An 8,933-nucleotide genomic window follows, 5' to 3' on the forward strand; every position below is an offset into this window, starting at 1 on the left:
TAACTGTCTCTACCTCAGCCCTGCCACCATGGCTTTGTCAGGAAGGATGCCTGGAATGGTGTCTGGAAGGTCGTTTGGTTGTCTGGTCTAATTAGCATATTACATTTTTTATTATTATAGATGGCATCTTTATTTGGCAGAATTTGTATAATGTATGTTTTTTGAAGCAATAGAAGCTTAATATAATAAAACTAGAGGCCCAGTGCACAAAATTTGTGCATGGGGGTGTGGGGGGTGTGTCCCTCAGCCCAGCCTGCATCCTCTCCAATCTGGGACTCCTTGAGAGATGTCAAACTGCCTGTTTAGGCCCAATTTCAGTAGGATTGAGCCTAACCAGGCAGTCGGACATCCCTCTCACAATCCAGGACTGCTGGCTCCCAACTGCTCATCTGCCTGTCTTCCTGATTGCCCTAACAACTTCCGCCTGCTAGCCTGATAACCACTCCCCTGACAGCCTGATTGATGCCTAACTGCTCTCCTCCCAACCTGTTTGCCCCTAACTGCCCTTCCAGTAGGCCTAGTCACTTCTTTTTTTTTTTTTTTTTAATATATTTTATTGATTTTATACAGAGAGGAAGGAAGAGAGATAGAGAGTTAGAAACATCAATGAGAGAGAGTCATCGATCAGCTGCCTCTTGCACACCCCCCACTGGGGATATACCCACAACAAGGTACATGCCCTTGACCGGAATCGAACCCGGGACCCTTCAGTCCCCAAGCCGAGGCTCTATCCATTGAGCCAAACCAGTCCTGGCCCTGGTCACTTCTAATTGCCCTCCCGCTTGCAGGCCTGTGCCCCCTGACCCCCAACTGCCCTTCCCTGTAGGCCAAGTTCCCCTCAACTGGCCTCCCTTGCAGGCCTGGTCCCTCCCAACTGCCCTCCCCTACTGGCCATCTTATGGTGGCCATCTTGTGTCCACATGGGGGCAGGATCTTTGACCACATGGGGGAAGCCAGCTTGTGTGTTGGAGTGATGGTCAATTTGCATATTACTCTTTTATTAGATAGGATAAGTAAAGTTTAAATGAAGCAAAACTAGGGCACTTGGGTCATAATGGTGACTTTTGTTTGATTTCTCTATAGAAGTCAGGTCTCAGGAAATTTTTGAAAATCAGATAATATATTCATTAGTGCTGTTGTCTGCTTTTTATACTCTCATACTTCTCATTATTCCTTTCTATTATTTTTCTTTGATTCTATAAGATTAGCCATTTTGATGCTTATTCTCCAACCTCCCAATGAACATCAGCATTTAGGGATTCACATGTGTTTTATTCACTTAGTACATAATTAATTCAGCAAATAATTGATGAGCAACTATGGTCCATAGACTTGAGGAAGTATAAATATGAATATGTATTAAAATGTCAGAGTGAACTACTCCAAATATGTAAGTATGTTTTGTAAATGAACACTATTAAAGATTATATGGTTGAGCTAAAAAAAAAATGTTAGTGAAGCAGGAACACAAATGTAATGCAGAGTTGAAGTCAGGAGATCTAAAATGTAGAGTGTCCCCAAAAATGTATGCACACACTTTGACTAATGATAAAGAAAGCATTTATTAAAATACATTTCATTTTTAAAATTGAACTACCAGTTGTTTAAGTGTGTATATATATTTGGGATGCCCTATAGATTTAAACTTTATGGTGTTGGACCATGGGATTTGATGCTCAAATAAGGATGTAAGATGATGCCTTCATGCCTTGAAAGACCTAAAGCCTCAATATAAACTCAGAAACTGAGACATTTTTTTGTTTGTTTATTCTTCTGTAATATATCATGGATGCTTTTCACCTACTCCAGCTCTGGTGGGAGAGAAGGACATGGCAGAAATTTTAGACCAAGCCTATTTATAAGGAAGCTAGGTGATTAAAAGGTTTTTCTTAAGTTTTTTTTTGTTTTTTTGTTTTTTTATTGACTTGAATTCATTGGTTACTTCTTGTGTGTACCCTGTCCAGGGATAGAACTCACAACTTTGCTTTATTGGGACAATTATCTAACCAATTGAGCTGTGCAGCCAAGGCTGAGATTAGAATTTTTCTTCTTTAATTTTTTTAAGTGAATTTTCCTCTTTTAGTGTCAAATGTAAAATTTATGTATAACATTTACATTTAAAAAAAACAGGGGATTCCCAGTAAAGACAGTGCCCATTGGAAATAATTGTATCATCAAATAAGCATAACCAATGGACATAGACACTATGGGGATGAGGTCATGTGCAAGGGTGATGTTGGCCATGGGGGATATAAAGGGGGTAGGAGAGACATATGTAATACCATATGTAATACTTTAAACAAATAAACAAAAAACACAAAAAGAAAAAGAAGGGATGGAAAAGTATCTCTCAGGCAAATAAAAAAAAAAAAAAAGCTGGGATAGAAATACTTTTATCTGACAAAATAGACCTCAAAGTGAAAGCCATAACAAGAGATAAGAAAGGCCACTTCATAATACTAAAGGGATCAATACAACAAGAGGATATAACCCTGATAAACATATATACACTCAATGCAGGAACACCCTAATACATTAAAAAAGAAAAAAAGAAAAGAACTACTGAAAGATATCAAGGGAGAGATTCACAACAATAAAATCATAGTGGGGGACTTTAATCACTGGATAAATTCTCTAGATAAAAAGTCAGCAAAGAAACATGAATCTTAAACGACTCACTAGATCAGATGGACTTAATTGACATCTTCAGAACATTTCATCCCAAAGCCATGGAATATATGCTTTTCTCAAGTGCACATGGGACATTTTACAAAATAGGTCACATATTGAGTCACAAGCAAAGTTTCCCTAAATTCAAGAAGATTGAAATCATACCAAGCATCTTCTCAGATCACAATGGTATAATATTAGAAATAAATTACAATAAAAACAAGCAACTCATGCTATTAAACAGTGATTGGATTACCAATGAGATCAAAGAAGAAAGTAAAAGCACCCTGGAAATGAATGGCGATAAAAACACAACAATCCAAAATCCGGTTTGGCTCAGTGGAAGGAGTATCGGCCTGCAGACTGAAAGGACATGTACCTTGTTGCGGGCACATCCCCAGTAGGAAGTGTGCAGGAGGCAGCTGATCAATGTTTCTCTCTCATCAATATTTCTGGCTCTCTATCCCTCTCCCTTCCTCAATAAAATATTTATAATAATAATTAAAAAGACAACACAATGAAAGAGAATTATAGGACAATATTACCTATGAAAATATCAATAGATGTCAAATCCTCAACAAAATTCTAGCAAATTGGATCCAGCAATACATCAAAAAGATCATACACCATGACCAAGTAAGATTTATCCCAGACATGCAAGGATGGTACAATATCCACAAATCAATAAACGTGCTACATTATATAAACAAACTGAGAGATAAAAATTACATAGTCATATTAATTGATGCAGAAAAAAAATCATTTGACAAAATCCAACACCCTTACTTGATAAAAACTCTCAGCAAGGTGGGATTAGAAGGATCATACCTAAACATAATAAAAGATATATATGACAAACCCACAGCCAACATCAAACTCAATGGACAAAAACTAAAATAATTTCCCCAAAGAACAGGAACAAGACAAAGATGCCCACTCTCACCACTCCTGTTCAACAAAGTACTGGAAGTACTAGCCATTGTTATCAGACAAGAAGAAGAAATAAAAGGCATACAAATTTGAAAAGAAGTAAAACTGGCCTCATTTGATAGTATACATAGAAAACCCTAAAAACTCCATAAAAAATTATTAGACTTAATAAATGAATTTTATTAATGATACAAAATTAATGCCACTAAATCTATAGTATTTCTTTACACCAATAGTGAACTTACAGAAAGAGAAACTAAAAAAGCAATCCCATAAACTTAACTAAGGAGGTAAAAGACATATGTGAAAAACTATAGGACACTGGGGAAAAAAAAGAGAGAGATAAGAGTAAGACATAAAGAGATGGAAGAACATATGGTGTTCATGGATTGGTAGAGTCAACATCATCAAAATGTCTATACTACCCAAAGCAATCTATAGATTTAATACAATTCCCATTAAAATACTAATGGCATATTTCACAGACCTAGAATGAAAGTTCCAAAAATTCAAAGAAAAGACCCCAAATAGCCACAGCAATCCCGAGAAAGAAAAACAAAGTATGTAGGATCTCAATACCAGATGTCAAGATGTATTACAAAGTCACTGTTCTCAAAACAACCTGGTACTGGCACCAGAACAGACTTATAGATCAATAGAGAACCCAGAAATTGACCCAAACCATGATGCCCAATTAATATTCTACAATGTAGGCAAGAACATACAATGGAGTTAGAACAGTCTCTTTGATAAATGATGTTGGGAAAACTGGACAGATACATGCAAAAATATGAAACTAGACCACCAATTTACACCATACACACACACACACAAAAAAAAAAAAAAAAAAAAAAAAAAAAAAAAAAAAAAAAAAAAAAAAAAAACCTCAAAATGAATAAAAGACTTAAACATAAGATGGGAAACTATAAAAATAGTACAGGAATCCACAGGCAGTGAAATCTCAGGCATAGGCCAAAGCAATTTCTCCACTGATACAGCTCCTAGGACAATGGAAACTAAAGACAAAATAAACTAGTGGGACTACATAAAAATAAAAAATAAAATGTTTGTACAGCAAAAGAAATCATCAACAAAACAACAAGAATGCCCACTCTATGAGAGAACATATTTCCCAATGTTATCACTGATAATGGTTTAATCTCCAACTTTTCTAGGGAACTCATACAACTTAACAAAAGGAAGATAAACAACCCAATCAAAAAATGGGCAATGGATCTAAGTAGATACTTTTTTAAAGAAGATGGAAGGAAGACCAAGAGAGATATGAAAACATGCTCAAAGTCACTAATTATATGATAGATATTAATCAAAACAACAATGCAGCATCATCTCACACCTGTCAGAACGGCTAGTATCTACAGATCAACTATTGACAAGTGTTGAAGAGGATGCAAGTAAACACACCAAAACTGGCTGTGCACAACAATTTCAAAACTACAACTACAAAAATGTCCATCATCCAGAGCCACAGAAGGGCTAGCTGAGTAAAGTTCTACAACTAGACAAAAACATGAAATACTGAGGTAGGGGGTCACGAGATAGATACTGGCAACAGATCCCGGCTGGTGGCTGGCATTGCTTTCTTCAACCTGAAGGGGAGACGCACGAGATCCAAACTCCTACAGGGAGAAGCTGGACTGTCTGCCATCGGGTTGGAAAGTGAGGGTGGCTGGCTTGCAGAGCTGCACAGAGGAATAATTGTTTGCTACGCTGGGGCTCGAAATGAGGAGATGCAGTCGGATGCTCAGGACAGCTCACTGCCAGTCTTTGCTGTTTGCCATGCCCTAGCTTAGCAACACCCTGAGACTCTGCCCCCCACAATCTACAAGCTCCAAGCAGTGACTTTTGCATATGAATGGCCTTCACTATGGCTGCTAACTTGCAAACCATTTCAGACAGCTCCATAATCTACAAATCCAAAGCAGGGAGGAGAGGACTGTAGTTCTTGTTGAAGCTCCTGCAGGGTAACCTCAGACAGTAGCTGATCTGCACCCCAATGGAGATCCAGAAGCCAGCGTATCTAATTGTCAGTGTGAGACACATATTTCATCTCCTCACATCCATAACTGACACATTCAAGAGGAGACTCAGTGAACACCAAAGCCCCACTGAAACAAGTCCTGCACTATAAGCATTTCTCCAGCACATCACTTCTTCCATTATAAACACAGCAGGGCCTGAAGGACAATTCTTCCAAGGGTACCAATTGTCCTGGAGGACAATTATTCATAGGGTACTAACAGCAATTAAGGCTTAACTACACCAAGACTTTGCACTCAGCCCACAAAGGGGTGTACCAAGACTGTCCAATTCAGGTGATTGGGGAGGCTGAGCTACTGGCCCCTGTGTGTCACCTACCACACAAAGCTGCTCTATCAACACAGAGAATCAGCTAAAATGCAGAGACACAGAGGCATGTCACGAAAGGGGGCAATGGAGGAAAGCAAACTACTGGAGGACATGGAGTTTAGGACCACATTTATAAGATTACTCAGGAATCTTCTAAAAACTGCTGAGAAACTTGATGAGACCTTCAAGGACCTTAATGAGAATGCCAACAAAATGGAAAAGCACCAGTCAGAAATTAAGAATACACTGTCCAAAATAAAGAATTTACAGAAACTCAATTGTAGATCAACGTACCCAAGAATTAAACCAAAGATCTGAAATATGAGGAGACAAAAAACACCCAACTAGAAAAACAAAAAGAAAAAAGGATCCAAAAATATTAAGATAATGTAAGGAGCCTCTGGGGCAACTTTAAGTGTACCAACATCTACTGCTGGCTCCTAATCACTCACTTGCCTGCCTGCTTGATCACCCCTAAGCACTCTGCATGCTGGCCTGTTTGCCACCAACTGCATTCCCTTGCGGACTGCTCACCCCCAAATTCTCCCCTGCCAGCCTGATCACCCCCAACTGCCTTCCCCTCCTGGCCTGATCACCCCTAACCTCCTCTGCCTCAGCCCTGCCACCATGGATTTGTCTGGAAGGACTTCTGGAAGGTCTCATGGTCTAATTAGCATGTTACTCTTTTATTAATATAGATAAGATATGCCATAACTATAACATATCTACCAGTAATACCCAATGAGAATACATACTTCATGTGATAGAAAGATATCTAATACATTACATTGTATATGTTGTAAGTAGTAGGAAATACTGTTTTCATAGCAATAATATAGTGACTTCCCTTCCTGATTTGGGAGTGGTTCCCCTGTTCTTTGAATGTTTCCTGGCCCCTTATGTATTTTTTTTGTCATTCAGTGTAACTTTCTTTATTGTTCATTGCACATAATTTGAGGTATTTAATTTCTAACCACCGAAGACTCAAAGAACTGTTTTTTTTCCATGAAGTTTAACATTAACATCAGTGAATTCATGTATTCATGTGTTTTTATTGTAAACATCTAAATTATTCACATTGTCATAGATCCTGAACTCATATGCATTGACCATACAGAGGCTGGCAACAAGCCAGGAAGCCACTCTGCAAGCAAACAGATACTCTGCATAAGGAGAAAAGTAATAGCACATTTAATGTCCAACCTGGTCACCTCAGAATGTTACATATATTGACTTCTTAATTTATATAGTATCAGGAACTCAACTGCCTGTTGGTGACAGGGTTGACCTGGTTTCAGGAGGATTATTCCTGAAATAATTAAGGAAAGAGGAGCTCAATCTTTTCTTGGTTTCTTGCTCCTCCCCAGCACCTTCATCTTTCTTCTCATCCTCAGATTCTTGGGCATCTTTTTCACTTTCACCTCCTTCTTTCTCCTTTGCATACTCAAATACTTCCTTGGTACCTTCTTCCTCTTCCTCTCCTTCCTCTTCATCAGCTACTTCCTTCTCCGTCTCCTCTTCAGCTTCCCCTTCAGAGGGTTGTTCATCCTTAGCTTCCTTGGTTTTTGCAGTCTCAATGGTTTCCTCTACTTCAATCTGCTCCTCCTGGATATTGCTGGTGTATTAAGAAGGGAAGGAGCAAGCGGACATCAAGTAGGAGTTAGTCTGTAAACCACCGTAGGCAGATCAACCAATGATTTGGTAACTCTGAGAGTAGCCACTGGCTATGCTTCCCAAGCTGGTGAAACTAAGCTGGGTCTCCTCACCTTCCAAGAGTTTCCTCACTCTCTGTAGTTCTCAACTCATTTTCTAATTTGTTGATTGTGTCCTGCATAGCACTAACATCAGCATTCTGTTTATCCTCCAGCTCTCGCAGCTGCTTTCCCAGAGCTTAGTTCATGCCCTGGCATGCTTTGATGTCCAGGGTCTTGGCCTTGAGCAGGTGGCAGCTTTCAGACACCTTCTCCTTGGTGGTGTGCATGCCATAGGTGTTCTTGGCAGTGCTCTCGGTCAGCATGATGAAGCAGATTTTGGACCATTCTTTTGCATTCTGCATATTCTTGGCAGTCAGCTTCTTGTACTGGGCTCAGATTTCCTTGAGCGTGGCAGAGAGGTCAGACTTGGAGAATGTGTCTATCTCCACAGAGATCTGAGCACACTGGATCTGCACCTGCAGGTCAGGATCTCTTCATGCACCTTCTTCAGAAAGGTGATTTAGTTAATCAGGCTGTTGGTGTGCTTTTCAAGCTCAGCCTCAGTGAGAGCCATCTCATCTGCACCTTTGTGTGCCTCCATCAGCCAGCCCTCTGTGTCATCGTGGTTCAGCACCTCTTTCTGGTAGCATGCCTGCAGGTTGTTTCCAGTCCCTTCCAAGCTCTTTTGCCTATTAACTCTCCACTTCCCTCTCCTCACCAGGGACTGGTGGGGTGGTCCTGGGCACAGGCATCCCATTTTCATTAAAATGTTCAACCTTGGCATGCTCCACCTATGTCCACAGGTGACCCCTGGGGCAGGCAGTGATCCCAGAGACCCAGGCCACCCCAGCCTACCCAGGGTCCTGATGGCTGCCTGGACACCATGGGCAGCATCAGGTGCTTCCGTCCCCCCCTCTTGTCTGGTTACTTATCGTGGCCTCGACATCAGTCTCTGCCTGCATGGCCTGCGTGGTCCCCAGTGGTGAACTGGACACCCCGGGTGGCATCAGGTGATGCCTGCCTGGCCTACCTGATCCCCAATGGTGGCCTGGACACCACAAGTGGCATCCGGTGCTGCCCACACCCCACTGCCTGGTTATCTATCTTGGCCGCGACCCAGAAGGTGGAGTCAGGCGCTGCTCACCTGGCATGCCTGATCCCCCATGATAGACTGGACACCATGGGTGGCATCAGGCTCTGCCTGCCCAGCCTGCCTGGCCCCCAGTGGTTGCCTGGACACCGCCAGCAGAGTCAGATGCTACCCACCAG

General features: G+C 40.9%; 1 pseudogene; it reads right to left on the reverse strand.

Moving 5' to 3' along the window:
* Nucleotides 1-7,230: 7,230 nt before the first annotated feature.
* Nucleotides 7,231-8,421, reverse strand: LOC118723012 (annotated as a pseudogene).
* Between the last annotated feature and the right edge of the window lie 512 nt (nt 8,422-8,933).

The sequence above is a fragment of the Pipistrellus kuhlii genome, unplaced genomic scaffold (genome assembly GCF_014108245.1).
Source record: "Pipistrellus kuhlii isolate mPipKuh1 unplaced genomic scaffold, mPipKuh1.p scaffold_m20_p_2, whole genome shotgun sequence".
In the NCBI taxonomy this organism is placed as follows: domain Eukaryota; kingdom Metazoa; phylum Chordata; class Mammalia; order Chiroptera; family Vespertilionidae; genus Pipistrellus; species Pipistrellus kuhlii.